Consider the following 15945-nt stretch of genomic DNA (forward strand, 5'->3'; position numbering starts at 1 on the left):
GGCAAAACAATTACTACTTACATTATTAACTCTGAGCCATTAGGGCCCAATAGAGGACTACCGAACGGGCTTGGTTTGGGACCTATGAAAGCTAGAGTGAATTGGGTTTAAGGAATGGGCTTTAAGAAAGAAATCTAGCCAGTAAACCCCAAAATATCTTGCTAGGTTTCGGCCATCAAAATTTACATTTCTTTGGGCCAAGCATTCACAAGTAAGGGTATGATATCCTATGTGGACAGAGGAAGAGGAGAGGGGGAGGGGGAGGTTCAATGGCAAGATAGGGATCAGGACTGGAGATGGCCAGATGACCTCTAATTAGAATCGAAAAGATATCATCTAGCTCAACCCTTTTGCTTTACGGTGGAGGAAACCGAAGCCAACCAGAGGTGAAGTGTCTTCTTTAAGGCCATACAGCCGCCAAGTAGCCGGCTTGTTCCTACACATACAAAACCTCTGACTAAATCCATATTCTTGCTGTGTCACCAGCTAGGGTAGTGTAATTAGGATCCCCAAAGGTCTTGCCAGGTTGAAATGGTAAACCAGAAGTGATAAGATTAAATGTAACCTTAAATTTAAAATGTAATTTGATGTAATTAAAATATAAATAAGGTCCTACACCTAGGTGCAAAAATAAAATCAAAACTCTGGGGAGAGACAGGATGGATGGAGGAGACTATATTTTGTGATCATTTATGTAAAAAAGACTTAAGAATTTTAGTTCCTTTAGCAAGGTCAGACTATCCACTGAGATAATAAAAGGTATTTACACTTGCCCCAACATAGCAAATTCTTTCCTACGCTCTTCCGATGAGATGGGAAGAGAGTTAATGATTTGCCACCTTCAGCGGCTGCTTAGCACAGGGCGTAAAGTGAGTCTATTGGCTTGCTTTGGGGATGTTTTCCAACCTAACCCTCAAAGGAATCCCAGAATTCTGTGGCATCTTTTCTTTCTAATCTCTGGGGAAAATAGGTTGTTGTTTTGTTTTCCATCTACCTCTTCCCCCAAACTCCAATTTTTTTTTTATGGAAATAATTCATTGGAACATTCCCAGATCTCCTAACATTGATCCACACCATTTTTTTTTCTTTTTTCTTTTGAGGAGGGAAGGCAGGGCAATTGGGGTTAAGTCACTTGCCCAAGGTCACACGGCTAGTGTGTCAAGTATCTGAGGTCACATTTGAACTCAGGTCCTCCTGACTCCAGGGCTGGTGCTCTATTCACTGCACCACCTAGCTGCCCCCACAATCCAGTTCTTCCTCTTTTTTTGCCCCTGTGTTTTTTTTCTCTCCACTTGACCCTGTGTGATATGCCTCTTAAAAACTAAATATTCTACTAAAAATATAATATCAAGGACCCCATCATTACCCCAGAGAGTTAGGGGTGGAGGAAAGACTATATTTGCAGAATGTGGTGTCTGTTTTCTGAGTGAACCACATATATTGGTTTTGCTTGTCAGGGTCCCCATTCCAAGACCACCCCTCTCTTTTTACTATTAGGAGACACCCTGTTTTATAGAGCTTGAGGCTCAGCAAGCAAGCTGTTCCCTGAGCTTCGTATAACAACAATCCTTTGAGCTCAGCCCCTGGATGAACTCTGCCGCCTCAAAATCGCAGAATTGTTTCACACCAGCCCTAGATGCTCCCTGAGCTGGGACAAGAACCTGGAGGGACATGAAGCCCTTCTGTGAATCAAATTTTCTTCTTTGTTGCTGTCACCCCACCTCCCCCACCCCCGCCATTGCCACGGCTACAGCTCACTGCCTATTTCTTTGTCTAGCCACTACTAATTAGGAGATGAGATACTATATGTATCAAGGCCGAGCTTTGCTGCCGTGGGCACATGTGTCTGGCTTCTCTCCTCTAACAGAATAAAGAATGCTTTTTTCTTATAACCACTGTTAGCTCTTTGATTTGATTTGATTTGATTTTTCAGAGTTTAACGGTTGGTGTATAACCTCTCTGGTCCTAGATTTGACATGCTAAATGTTCAAAATGGAGAGTTCAGTTGGCAGAAAATTTTATGTAAGAAACAAAGGATAATATATAATTTTTAAAATTGTGTTTTATTAAACATAATAGGGGGGCAGTGGATAAGAGTATCAAGCCTGGAGTCTCATCTTCCTGAGTTCAAAACTGGCCTCAGATCCTTACTAGCTGTGTGACCCTGGGCAAGTCACAACCTGTTTGCCTTAGTTTCCCTGTCTAAAATGAGCTGGAGGAGTAAATGGCAAGCCACTCCAGTATTTTTGCCAAGCAAAATGGGTCAACAAAAAATTGTACATAACCGAAAAATTACTGGACAACAACAAACATAATAGGGCTACCCTGCCCCCCCAAAAAAAACCCTCAGTCAGGAGGTGTGTGGGGAAGAACTACCCCAGGTTCTGGGTACTTCCTGGGTTCTCACTCCTAAACTACAGCTCACACACACATATACCTTTACCTTTAGTCAGCCAATAGACACAATTAGCTGAAAGCAAAGTATTTACTCAAATGCCATCACAAAAATAATAGTAAGGAGACATATTCCCCATAAACCTGGGCCTCGTTATCCCACAAATACTGTGGGAGTGGGTAAATACGGTGTATACTCCCAGTAGTGAAGGTTACACTTGTGGGGAATCACCCACCCCTAGTACAGCTCAGCTGCACTCCCTCAGCTTGTTCCACTGCTTGACCCCCAAATGCCTGAGCTAACGTTCTCTTGAATTTATAGCTGACTCAGGTGTCCTTCTGTGGTCCCTCTGAGCAGCCTCCATCGAAGATGTCTCTGATTCTTAAGATGCTGGGTATAGTGTCTCCTATGGGTTGAGTAGCACCACTCCAAGATTTCACAACCCTTGGAATGGTTGAGAGGGTTAGCAGGGTGGAATGAGAGATTTCCCTTCCCCCAGCTGCCCTCTGGTAGAGAGGTAAGGGGAAAAGAAAAGAAGGATGCCTTCTCAAGAATTCTTTCTTCATAGCTGGCTTTCCCTAGACTGCCAAAAGTCGCAGCTTCATCCTGCCAGTCTTTAGACATATCTTTCTACTTCATTATCACCTACATGTCTCATCGACGTGCCCCTTCTGTGATTTAATCAACTTGGGGAGGGACAGGGAGAGAAGTTTCCTGCTCAGCCTCACACACACATTTTAATTTTTTTTAAAGATATCAGACATCAATATAACTAAACTTGCTTAGTAGCTCTTTATATTTAATTATTTTCAACATATAAAGTACCTTGATTTTTAGTAACTCCTAAATCCCGATCAGGGATTTATTCATTTTTGGTTTTTTTCTTCATATGGTGATTAACGTGTACTCCACTCCTATGGTTTTGCTGTACTTAAGCAAACGTGACATAAAACAAATATGAACAAAACTATAAAAAGCTCGGAATGTTCTACCACAGGTCAGACACAAATAGTCCATGTGAATATTTGGGGTGAATTCTCTAAATCTGTTCTTCTAGAATTTTTTTTGAGCTACTTCAATTCTGCTGTGCTCATAACACACAACACCTTCTTTGAAGAGGCATGCCATGCAGATGAATCTTGTGCCTGTATCTCCCACGTCAAAAAAAATCAATTCAGGCCAACAGAGACTAATAACATTCAATTTGAGAATGTTGGAAAGGAAAGAAAGGTTTTCTGAGGGTAAGACACTCAAAGTTAACCTTACTGAACAATCCACAGTGCTTCAAAGGATGTTATCCTGTCATCAGTATGGCTACTCATGTAATAACCATCAAAAGAACATTTGTTCAGTACTTATTTACATATCTGTGCACTCCAGGATTCTGAATTCAGAATTAAGGGTAAGTAGACACAGTTGCTAACCTCTAGGAATGTACTATTTAAGAACATGGACAGATAAGCAAAGGGTATATTGAAGGCTAATAAAAGCTTCAGGCCCTATACCTTAACTACTGTAGTTAGTGAAGTATTAACATCAAGCACCTGTCAGAAGTGAATGCCATTTGGGGTGAAGGTAAATTTATCCTTATCAGCCTTTGGTAGGAATCAGTTACGGGTGTTCTAAGCACAGGCAGAACCTGAGAAATCCTCTCTCCATCAATCGATCCATCCGCAAATCTTTCTTTTAACCATTCCTCTCCACTCCTCCCCTGAAACCGAAGGTACTACCCCACCCCAATTAGTGACCTCACCCAGGTCTCATAACTTTTGCCAAGGCCTGAGATCAGAGGAATTTTTTTTCTCTATATGAGCCCTTGGCTCTAAATATCTGGACCTTTACCCAGCATCGGCTAGAACTGACTACGTCCAACTACAATTCAATGTGCAAGCTGGCACGTCCACAGCAATTATGTGAAAAGAATGGAGTTTTAAAAATTCTACAAGGCACAGGGTTGGTTTGTTTGTTTTAGTATCAGCTATAGTCATCTTAGGTTCTACCGCCTGAATTATCAATATTCAGCATAGTTCAAGGCACATTATTTTTAGAGTGACTCTTCTTTCCCCATTTTGATCTCTTAATGAATCAGTTCAACTCTTCATTATCCTCATCTCTTTGACCTTGACCCTTTATGGTATGAAAAAACTTGCCCTTCAAAGCTTCAACCTTGGATCCCTCCCTTCATAACTTCACTCCCCTACTCATTCTGCTGAATAAGATCACTTCTCCTGGGCAACCCTTTTACATCTTCCTAATTAATTCACTATCCCACTCAACTCACTTGTCTTTCTAGACCTTTTCATCTTTCTTCCAACCTCCCCTGGCTCCCCTTCCACCGACCCTCTCAGCTGAGGACCCTACCCCACATTTAACTGAAAAAAACTGAAGCCACTTACGGAGAATGCCCTTTTCTCCCCTCTTTTTCATCTTGTATCATCCAAATGCCTTCTGCCACTATCTCCTTCATCCCATCTCAAATAACGAGGTGGCTCTTCTTCTTCCTAAGGTAAAACCATCTATATGCACAAGCGATCCTATTTTATTCTATTCCATGTTCTCCATATCAACCATTTCTATTATCCCCACTCATTCACTTATCTTCAATATCTGTCTCTCTCTGTCTCTCTGTCTCTGTCTCTTTCTCTGTCTGTCTCTCTGTCTCTCTCTGTCTCTCTCTGTCTCTGTCTGTCTGTCTCTCTCTCCTGGCTGCTTACCTACTGCCTATAAACATGCCCACGTGTCCCCCATCCTCAAAAAACCTCACTTCACCTTTCTATTCCCACTAGCTATCATTCCATAGCTCTCTTCTCTTTTGTGACTAAACTCTTTGAGAAGGCTATCTAGAATAGCCTTCCTCTCCTTTTACCCTTTTCTTAACTCTCTGTAGTCTAGTTATCAACCTCATCATTCAACCAAAACTGCTCTGTCTAAAGTTATTAATGATCTTGTTCCAGTTTCATGATGTGTTGTGGTGGAACCCTCTCAAAGAATTCAGAGTCAGACCACCTCTAACCCAAGTACAGGCATTTATTGAGATTAACACCTCTCATGAAGTAAGTTAAGTTTCAAGACACTTCAGAGGAAGCAAGGTGGTTTTTTGTAGGGTAAAGATGCAATTACATAACAAAAATTATGAATATTAAAAAGGTAAAAGGGGTTTATTAAGGGATTAGGTAATAGGGGAGGGGTCCCAGCCACAGTGGAACCATGCATGCAATTACCCACAATACATACAGAAAAACCCGTTGTGGGGGTATGTATGTATGATAATGATATTATAATAAGCCTCTCTATGTCACAAGTTCACCTAAAGGACAGCTTTTGCTATTGCTGCACAGTGCCTACTTAGGGAAAGTCCCTTCTATTGTTTTGGGCCCACATTCTGCTTGGGTATCCTGGTGGTGCTGCTTTCTGATTGGCTGAATATTGTGGTCCTGTCTAAGGCTAGATGGATGTGGTTATGGTTGAGTGCATGGATACACCTGCTGTTTCTGTGGAAAATATGAGGAATGAGCCTGGGGGCAGTGGCTGAGATCCCAACACATGGACACACCTGCTGTTGCTATGAGAAATAGGACTTCATGGACACACCTGTTGCTCTAGTGAGCAGTGAGACATATATGAAGAAGTTAGGATACTGAATGTGTGTGGTGGGGTGAGTGAGTGACTACGTAGGGGCACTAGGGCCTATAAGGAAGTTAGAATATTGGGGCTGGGGGCGGCTTTATTAGGATTCCATCAATCTCTTAATTGCCAAATCTAATGGTCTTTTCTCATCTTTCTTGACTTTTTTAAAGCCTTTGACACTGTTGATCACTGTCTTCTTTCTGATATTGTCTTCTGTCTAGGTTTTCATAACTCTATTCTCTCTTGGTTCTCATCCTATCTGACCACTCCTTCTCGGTCTCTTTTGTGGCATCTTCATGTAGGTGATGTTTACTAACGATGGGTATCCCATAGAGTTCTATCCCAGGCCACCTTCTCCCTCTATACTATTTCACTTGGTGATCTCATCTGGATTCAATCATCTCTATTCATGCTGATGATTCTGAGATTTATTTATCCAGGCCTAACCTTCTCTGCTGCCCTCCAGGCTTACATATCCAACTGCCTATTAGACATCTTGAACTGGATGTCCTGTAGACTTCTTAAAATCAATATGTGCAAATCTGAACTAATTATCTTTCCCCTCAAACCCTCCCTTCTTCCAAATTTTGCTTTTACTGTTCAGGATAGCACAATCCTCCCAATCCCCCGGGCTCCCAACCTAGGTGTCACCCTCAACTCTTCACTTCCTCCATATCCAACCTGCTTCCAAGTCCTGTCAAATTTCGCCTTTATACCATCTCTCCCCTAAACTCCTACCCTTCTCTGATCGTGACAGAACCCTGGCATGGGACCTTGTCATATCACACCTGAACTATTTCAAAAGTTTGTCTCCTTGATGAGTCTCTCCCTACTTCAGTCCATCCTCCACTCAGCCACCAAAGTGATTTGCCTAAAGCACAGGTCTGAAGCCCCCACCCAGTGAATTCTAGAGGCTCCCTATCACCTCCAGGAGCACACATAAAATCCCGTTTGGCATTTGAAGTCCTTAATAACATGACCCAAAGCCCCCTCCCTTTTTCGGTCATAAAAATGCTTCATGTCCCCAAACTCTACTGTTCTGGATTCTGTGATTCAGTGACACTAGCCTCCTTTGTGCTCCTTGGACAAGATATTCCATCTCCAGAATCCAGGCATCTTCACTTATTGTCTCCCCCAAGCCCAGAATACTTTCCCTTGTCATCTCCACCTTCTCGTTTCCCTGACTTCTTTCAGGTTCCAGCTAAAATCCCACCTTCTGCAAAAAGACTTTCTCAACACTGTACACAGTTTAACAGCCACAGTCTTCAATGACTGATTTTGAAAGACTTAGCCCTTCTCAGCAATGCAAGGACCTAAAACAATTCCAAAGGACTCATGAAGGGAAATGCCATCCACATCCAGAGAAAGAACTATGGAGTCTGAACGCAGAGCGAAGCAGATGATTTTCTTTTTTTTTTTTTGTTTTGTTTTTTCCTTTCTCATGGTTTCTCCCATTTGTTATAATTCTTCTATACAACATGACTAATGTGAAAATATGTTTAATAGGAATGTATATGTAGAGCTTATATCGGATTGCATGCTGTCTTGGGGGAAGAAGGGGGAAGGGAGGGGGAAAACATTTAAAACTAATGGAAGTAAATGTTGAAAACTAAAAATAAATAAATTAACTAAAAAAAAGAAGACTTTCTCAATCCCCCTTAATTCTAGTCCCTTCCCTTTGTCAATTATTTCAGATTTATCCTGTATATAGCTAGATTGTACATAATCATCAGGGACTGTGTTTTGTCTTTCTTTGTATCTCCAGCACTTAGTACAGTGGCTGGCTGACCCTTTAAATAATATTTATTTGACTCACTGTCTGGTACTAAATGGCTTAAGAGAAGAGAGAAGAATGGAATGGTAGTTTCTTAAAAGCACCTAGTCAAATGGAAAAGAAAGGACATATACCCAGATAAACCATACAAATGCAAAGACAAAAATATGCAAATTAGCAAAGTAAACTCAGGCTACCTTTGAGGCAATTATAATCTAGCATACCACAAAGAGAAAATGATTTTTTTTTCTGAAATATATAGGAGTGAAGGAAGGGCTGAAACACATTCATACACATTTGAATATGCGTGTATGTACGTATGCACTTAAATGTTAAGGTTCTTTGGAGTTTTCACAAAGGCAAGGTAAGATGATAATATAAACACAGCTCATGTCTAAAACAGCATTGCTCTATCTGCTCAGTATGAAATTAAGGTAAATATAGGTAAGTAAATAGGAAGCTGGACAGAGCCCCATGCTCCAGGGTGACAACCACATCCAAGTCCATCTACTCCATTACTGAGTCCCCAGAGCACTTATTCAGCAACTTATCCCTTGAAGGTCTAATTAGTGCAAGTTGCTGTGTTGAAGGTGATTCAATCACGTTTCTCTTCCCAGTCACAGACTCAGCAGGAAGTTTCGCCTTCTGTGGTTCTTAGTGATTCCCAGAAGATGGTTTGTATATTTTGCTCTTGGCTATGGCTCCATTGGAATGGTCCCCTATGCTGTTTACTATAGCACTTGCCCAAAAGCTTCAATGGTGTGTCACCAGTATCTGCTGGTTCTTTCTGGCATTAAAATTCTCTTTGCTTTCACAGATATCTTTTGATGATATAACTACGGACGTATCATTAAAACCTTCCTGAGCTTTAGTTTCCTGGTCTGTAAAATGAAGAGTTTGGACTAGATGACCTCTGAGGCCATGATCCTGTGACCCCTGTTGAGACAAAACCATCCAGTTAATCCTTCAGAATACTTGGGTAGATGTGACAGAGGGATAATGAGTGTGGCCCACAGTTGGACAGGTGATAATGTTAGTATGGATTGAATTTGGAAAGTGGAAAATTTGGAAAATCGTTTCCAGTGACCCCAAGTTACTCTTTGCCTTGAAATCCCACCAGATCTCCTAGTGACGATGCTATATGTGAATCATGAAAAGGTATGGAGAGTTTGCAGTCTCCACCAGGGAAGAAAGCACCCGTATTGATGAGACCATGGATTCATCAAAGAAATCGTGTCTTAATTCTTTTCTTATATCATGCAGCAGCTTTCCTGATGTACAAAGAAACAACCAGTACTTATGAACAATAGTCAATCCATTGATCAACCATGACTTCAGAAGAGGAAGATGAATCATTCTTCCAAGGTCTGTTTAGCACTCAAAGCTCTTCATGAGCTAGCAGCCTGCTCCTAACTTTCCCAGCATCTTACATCTTATTCCCCTTCCCTCAGCTCTTCAGTCCTGTGACACTGGCCTCCTGGCTATTCTGTGAAGGAGAAACACCATCTCTTAGCTGTGGGCATTTTCTCTAGCTGTTCCCCCATGTCTGGAATACTCTCCCTCCTTGGATCTGACTACTGACCTCTCTGGCTTCCTTCAAATCCCAACTAAAATCCCACCTTGTTGGGAGGCAGCTAGGTGGTTCAGTGGATAGAGCGCTGGGTTTGGAGTCAGAAAGACCTCAGTTCAAATCTGCCATCAGACACTTACCAGCTGTGTGATCCTGAGCAAGTCACTTGAACCCTGTTTGTTTTAATCCACCAGAGAAAGAAATGCAAACCACTCTAGTATCTTTGCCAAGAAAACCCCACCGACAGAGTAAGGTCCAAGGGGTCATGAAGATGCAGATATGACTGAACAACAAAATCCCACCTTTTACAAGAAAGTCTCCCCAACCCCTTTTAATTACAGTGCCTTCCTTTTAATTATTCCCTCTTTATCCTGTGTATAACTTGCTTCGTATAAATTTGTTTTTATGTGTCTCCCCTATTAGATCATAAGCTCCTTGAGGGCAGGTACCATCATTTGCCTCTCTTTGTATCCCCGGTGTTTAGCACGGCGCTTGGCACATTAATAAATGTTTATGGCATGGATTGATTCTACCTTCTTGACAGAGAGGCGATGGACCAGGAAGTACAGAATGAGAATCACAGTTTCAGGCTCAGCCAATGTTTAGATTTGCTTTGTGGGACTATACTTATTTATTACAAAGAAAGGCTTTTACACTTTTTTTTTTGTCACTGAGATGGGGGAGAGTTATGAAGAGGAGTGTGAGAGTAATGGTAGTGATGCCCTCACCCCCTCCCCCAAAAGAGAGAGAAGAGAAGAAAGAAAAAAGATCTGTAAAACATTTGTAAAAAATAAACAAAGGAGAGCGGAAGGGAGTTCAGAAGGGGACATAGATAAGAGGGAGAGTCCTAGAACTTCTGAGTTAAATATATACTTTTCACAAAAGTTATTCAAATAAAGATTTACGGTGTCATGCATGATCTGCATTCCCTCTTCTTTATATAAGGAAACATTGGTTATTGCTGATAACTTATCAAGTTTTATTTGTCAATAAAAACAGAAAAAAACTTGCTGATTCTGCAGAATTCAAAACATAATTGACACATGCAAATATATCTATGCTATAAGTAAATGTTGACAATAAAAACAAAAAAATGAATAAATGAAAAAGTGTCTTTTCTCTCTTTCCTTCCTCCCCCTCCAGCTGACAAGGTGAAATTATTGTGAATTTTGGAAGGTTGGAATATCTGGAGTTTCCATTGAAATCAGTAGCAATGTCTAGTGGCTCCAGTAGCAGCATCCCAGAATCAGCAGAGGCTGTTGGAAGCATCTGTATTGGAAGCTGAGGAGCACATTGAGAATAAATTGGAGAGAGTCATGGAAAAGTAACGTCAGGACTCCAAGGGGCCTACCAGAGAGCTAAGCAGAACTTTATTAGGACTGCGTGAAATGAAAAAAGACTTCCAGTAAAGGACATAAATTTGGCTTTAAATTTGAGCCCATTCTCCTCAGTGACCTTGAGTGTGTTCAAGTAGAGTGTGAATGCTGGATATTTTGGGGTTTTTGTTTTTTTGGTGGGGAGGATGTTTCTATAACAACTATCCTTACTTAGTAAATTCCTTTTCTAAAAGTTAATTGACTAATAACCAATGGAAGGCTCACTGATGGGAGTTTTAAGCCACACTACCAGAAAAACCTGGCTTCTCAGAGCTATGCAGAGTGGACTAGTGATAGCCAGCTACAATATGCCAATGTGAGTGAGAGTGGGGACAGTAGCTCTTCACAGGGTACTTATAGACCTGTCATCAGCTCTTTTAGCTGATGGATGGGGAACCTGTGGCCTATCTAGGTCCTTGGGTGCAGCCTTTTGACTGAGTTCAAGTTTATTTTTAATGTCTTTTTTTTTTGAGGGGGAAGGCAGGGTAGTTGGGGTTAAGTGACTTGCCCCAGGTCACACAACTAGTGTGTCAAGTGTCTGAGGCCGAATTTGAGCTCAAGTCCTCCTGACTCCAGGGCTGGTCCTCTACTCACTGCGCCACCTAGCTGCCCTTGAGTCCAAGTTTTACAGAACAAATCCTTTTATTAAAGGAAATTTGTTCTGTGAAGTTAGGATTCAGTCAAAGGGCTGCACTTGAGGACCTAAAGGGCCACATGTGACCACAGATTCCCCACCCCTGTCCTATGACCTAGTCTTACATATTCCTCAGGAAAAATAGCTACCCTCCATTAGCATTAGTTTTGCAAATGCACTAATCTGCCTTTTAGCCTTCTTTGTAGAATTTTATAATTATTAGCCAAAAATAAGCCTGTAGGTTTTATCAGCTTAGAAACAAGGTCGTATGTGGAGAAGACTTAAGAGAACTAAGACAAAAAACAAAAAAACATGCCTCTTCACTTTAACTGGAATGTAGGCCCACTTCTAAGATAGAGTTACTCGCCTCAAAGAGGGGAGAGACTCCCTATACTCTGTGCCTTCTTCCTTGCCTTCTGACTCCCCATTTTGAAGTTGTAGTTTCCCTTAATGTTCTTTATCTTCAGTAGCTCTGTAAAAGCTGATGCAACCCTGAGGGTTCCAGAGCAGGAGTAGAAGGAACTGATAGATGGTAACAATAGACATGGGATGACAGCAAGTTCTGGTCCACCACTTGGGGAAGCTTGGGACAATGAGGAGAGTCGAAAGCACCAAATGAATACAGATTTATTCTTGGATGAAGTCGTGGAATCTGGAGAACAGGTCTAGTTCAAGTCTGTGATTTCCATGTGGTATAGGAGCAAAGGGTTCCAGATGGTATATTCTGTCTATTCTAGGTGTCTTTTCTTAGGTTCCAGCGAGGTGCAGGACAGGAGGCAGGGCTATCTGGTTGTAAGGGCAGGTAGATTCTTTTTTTTCCACATTTATTTATTTTATTTTTAATTTATGGAAAAAAACAAACATTTCCATAACATAGCATAATAAAAAAGATGATTTACACATGAAACTGCAAATCTATTATGTACAACTTGCTATTCCTTTTAACTATACAATAAAATTTATCATGTAAATTTTTTTAAAAGTAAGCTCCTAGAGGGTAAGGACTGTTTCATTTTTGTCTCTGTATCCTTGGCTCCTGGCACATAGTAGGCACTTAAATGCTTATTGATTGGTGTAAAGTGAATTATTTATTAATTATACCTGATGCCTTAAACTATTTTAATAACTGTTTGTTGTATTGAGTGAATGAATGAGTAAGTGAATGAACTGCAACTCTTGTTTCAAACTAAAGGTGAGCACAATAGTAATTCATGAGAGGAACCCAGAGAGGATTCTAGTGGGCACTGAGTTAAAGCCGATGATTGGTGCTAGTAGGGAAGAAAATCTAGCCTTTCAGAACACTCTTTCAGGGACCTTTACTTTTCAAACCACTATCTCCAGATATCTCTACTATCCCTTGGGTGATACACTCATGGGGGAAACTGTATGCTAAGTCCCATAAGGCTTCCCATGATCTATGATTTTAGGGATCTCCAGATCAATAGGTGATGATCTTCCCCATCCTTAGATTCCGCTAAGAATTAATTGATTTAAATTTAATTAACTCATTAAACTGTTGGTATATAGAAGTTAGTTGAGTTTGATTTCCCCAGTGTGAAATTATTACTTGTGGGAAATCCAAATTTATGGAACCAAAACCCTTCCTTGTCACCACCCTCCACTCTCACCAGGAGTCCCTGACTTGATCAAAGGGCAGGTAAGCCCAAAGAGGACAAGAACAGCATCACCTTCCAGGTCCCTAGAGTCTCTACAGCTGTAGTCTATCAACCCTTATGTAAATACTACCCTGGCAACTTCCTTTACAGGTACAGCAGCCCCAGCTACTGAAGACCCAGAAAGAAAGTTCTCATGACCAAAACTCTCTGGCATGGTCAAATTTGTTTTAACATCAGGAAATATCAGAAAAAGTTTTATAAGAAGATTTGTGAGGCAGCTAGGTGGCACAGTGAGTAGAGCACCGGCCCTGGCTGGAGTCAGGAGGACCTGAGTTCAAATCCAGCCTCAGACACTTGACACACTACTAGCTGTGTGACCTTGGGCAAGTCACTTAAGCCCAATTGCCCTGCCTTCCCCAGTCCAAAAAAAAAAAAAGATTTGTTAGTTTCTGCTTTGCCTGTTCTTGACTTTTCCATGTGATTTGCAGCTGGGACTTCCTAAATGTGTCAGCTTTCCTATTAGAATGTAAGCTCCTTGAAAGCAAGGACCGTTTTGCTCTTCTTTTGTATCTTCAGTGCTTGGCACAGTCTTTTTCACTTAGTAAGCACTTCATAAATGCTTCTTCATTTGTTTATTCATGCACATTTTCTCTCACTCTTAGAATTAAGCTCTCTAAAAGCAAGTACCGTTTTGTTTTCATATTAGTATCTCCTGCGTGGTGCTTGGCACATAATAAATAATAACAACAAATTAATAATAAATGCTTTTTTCCTTTTGTCTGTTGGAACATAAACAACTCATTCACCCATGCTTATTAGAGGTTTTAATGAAAGCGTAAGGCAGAAATTAGTCAGTTGTCCAGAAAGCCCTAAACATGAGTCCCTAAGATGTGGATTTGAATCCTTAGTTATTTACTAGTTGTGTGACTGAGGCACATCACATAATCTCTCTGAGGCTTACTTACCTTATATGTTAATAGGTCCAATCATATTTGCACTAGCCCAAGCAGCACCAGCTTATTCTGAGGAAAACACCATAGAAAATTTTAAATCTCTAAATAAATGCTTTAGAAATCTTTTGCTGTCTTAGTCAAGTAGTGCTAAGAATAGTTGTTTCAGTTTTAAAATAATGAATTTGATAATTATTCTTCACTAGAATCCCAGACATAATCCTTGGCAGAAACATAGATGAAGAAAACACAGATCCAATTTACATGGAACACTTATGTCAGTACTAACATATTGGCTTATATTCAGAGAAAGGTAAGTGGCTGGCAGGTGGTGGTGGCAGTGGTGGTGGTGGTGGTGGTGGTGGTGGTGATGGTGGATTTCTTAACCAGAGAAGACTTTGTAGAAACAAACTTTGAGCCAGGTTTAAAAAAAAAAAGAGGTAACCAGAATAATGAAGGGAGTTGTTCTTGTAAGTTATGAAACAATGAGACTCGGGAGAGGAAAAAAGGATGGATGTAGGTGTCCCTTGCAAAGATAGTAAAGACACGTAAGAGAAGGGAGCAGTGGGTGTGACAACTACATTCCATTATTGCTAAACTCAGACAGGCCCTTTCCTTCTTGAGTCCTCATTTTACAAACGACACTGCACATATATCTATTTAAAGGAAACAACATTCCCTGTTTGGTATGGCAACTGTTCCACAAGGGTTCAGAGCAAGACCACCTGGGTGGTTGAAATGAGTAGGTTCCTCAGTTTAATGATTTATAGAGCGCTACTCAATCCAGGGGCCTTGGACGGCCCTTCTAATAATAATAGCTCTTCCTGATTAACATAACCTGTTGGATTACTAATTTATAATTTATTGCAACTTGGTTTTTGTTGCAATTGTTGGGTGCAGTACTTGAGGCAGCTAGATGGCATAATGGATGGAGTGCTGGTCCTGGAGTCAGGCAGACCTTAGCGTAAATGCTAACTAGGCAATTCACTTAACCTCTGTTTGCCTCAGTTTCTCTACTGTAAAATTCTTGAAGAGTTGTTGCAGGGATCAAAGGAGATATTTGTAAAGCGCTGATCTGTGGTGCCTTAGGCAAGTCGGCTGGGTATCAGTTCCCTAATCTGTAAAATGGGGAGTTTGAACAAATGACCTCCAAGGTCTCTTTTCCAACTCTGTATCTATGATCTTAGGATCTTTATCAGGTGTGGCTTTCCTACATTCTTATTTCCCAGAGGAACGCCTAGGGACGCTGGGTCTTCATTCTCCTTGCTTTGGATCTTCCTCCAGGGGCCAGGGCATGGCTTTAGAGCAGGGGAGTGGCCCTTTGATGGAATCCAAACTGTGAAGTTTCATTTGGACTCAAAGGGCCACACCTGAGGACCTAGAGGACCACATGTAGCCCTGAGGCCAAAAGGTTCCCCACCCCTGTTCTAGAAGTTTTCAATCAATATTGGCTGCCTAATTAAAAAGGGGCCAAGGCTTCATGCCTTTCTTTTGACCAGCTAATTCACTTTCCTTGGGCCCATTTGAAGCAAATTTTATCTTCTGACTTACAATGAAAGGTGTTGTCCATTTCCTGAGAAAGAACTGGTGGAGTCTGAACACAGACTGAAGCACACTTTTTCACTACTTTATTTTTCTTGGGAATTTGGTTGTTTGGTTTTTATTTTTTGGTTTGTGTTTTCTTTCACAGCATGACTTATATGGAAGTATGTTTTGCGTGACTATGCATGTGTAACCTGCGTCGCATTACTTGCCTTCTCAAAGAGGGGGGTGAGGGTAGGGGGGGAGTAGAAAATTGGGAACTCAAAATTCGAAAAAAAGAATGTTAAAATTGTTTTTACATGTAACCGGGGAAAAATAAAATATTAAATTAAATTTAAAAATTTATCTTTCACTCTTCTTGAAACAGGGAAAAAATAAAACTGGGTTGGCCAAGGGAATGGCAGCCTCCCATCCATGTCCTCTTTCGGCATTCTCCTTATTAGAAATCCAGGCTCTAGGTT

The sequence above is a fragment of the Trichosurus vulpecula genome, chromosome 5 (genome assembly GCF_011100635.1).
Source record: "Trichosurus vulpecula isolate mTriVul1 chromosome 5, mTriVul1.pri, whole genome shotgun sequence".
NCBI lineage: Eukaryota > Metazoa > Chordata > Mammalia > Diprotodontia > Phalangeridae > Trichosurus > Trichosurus vulpecula.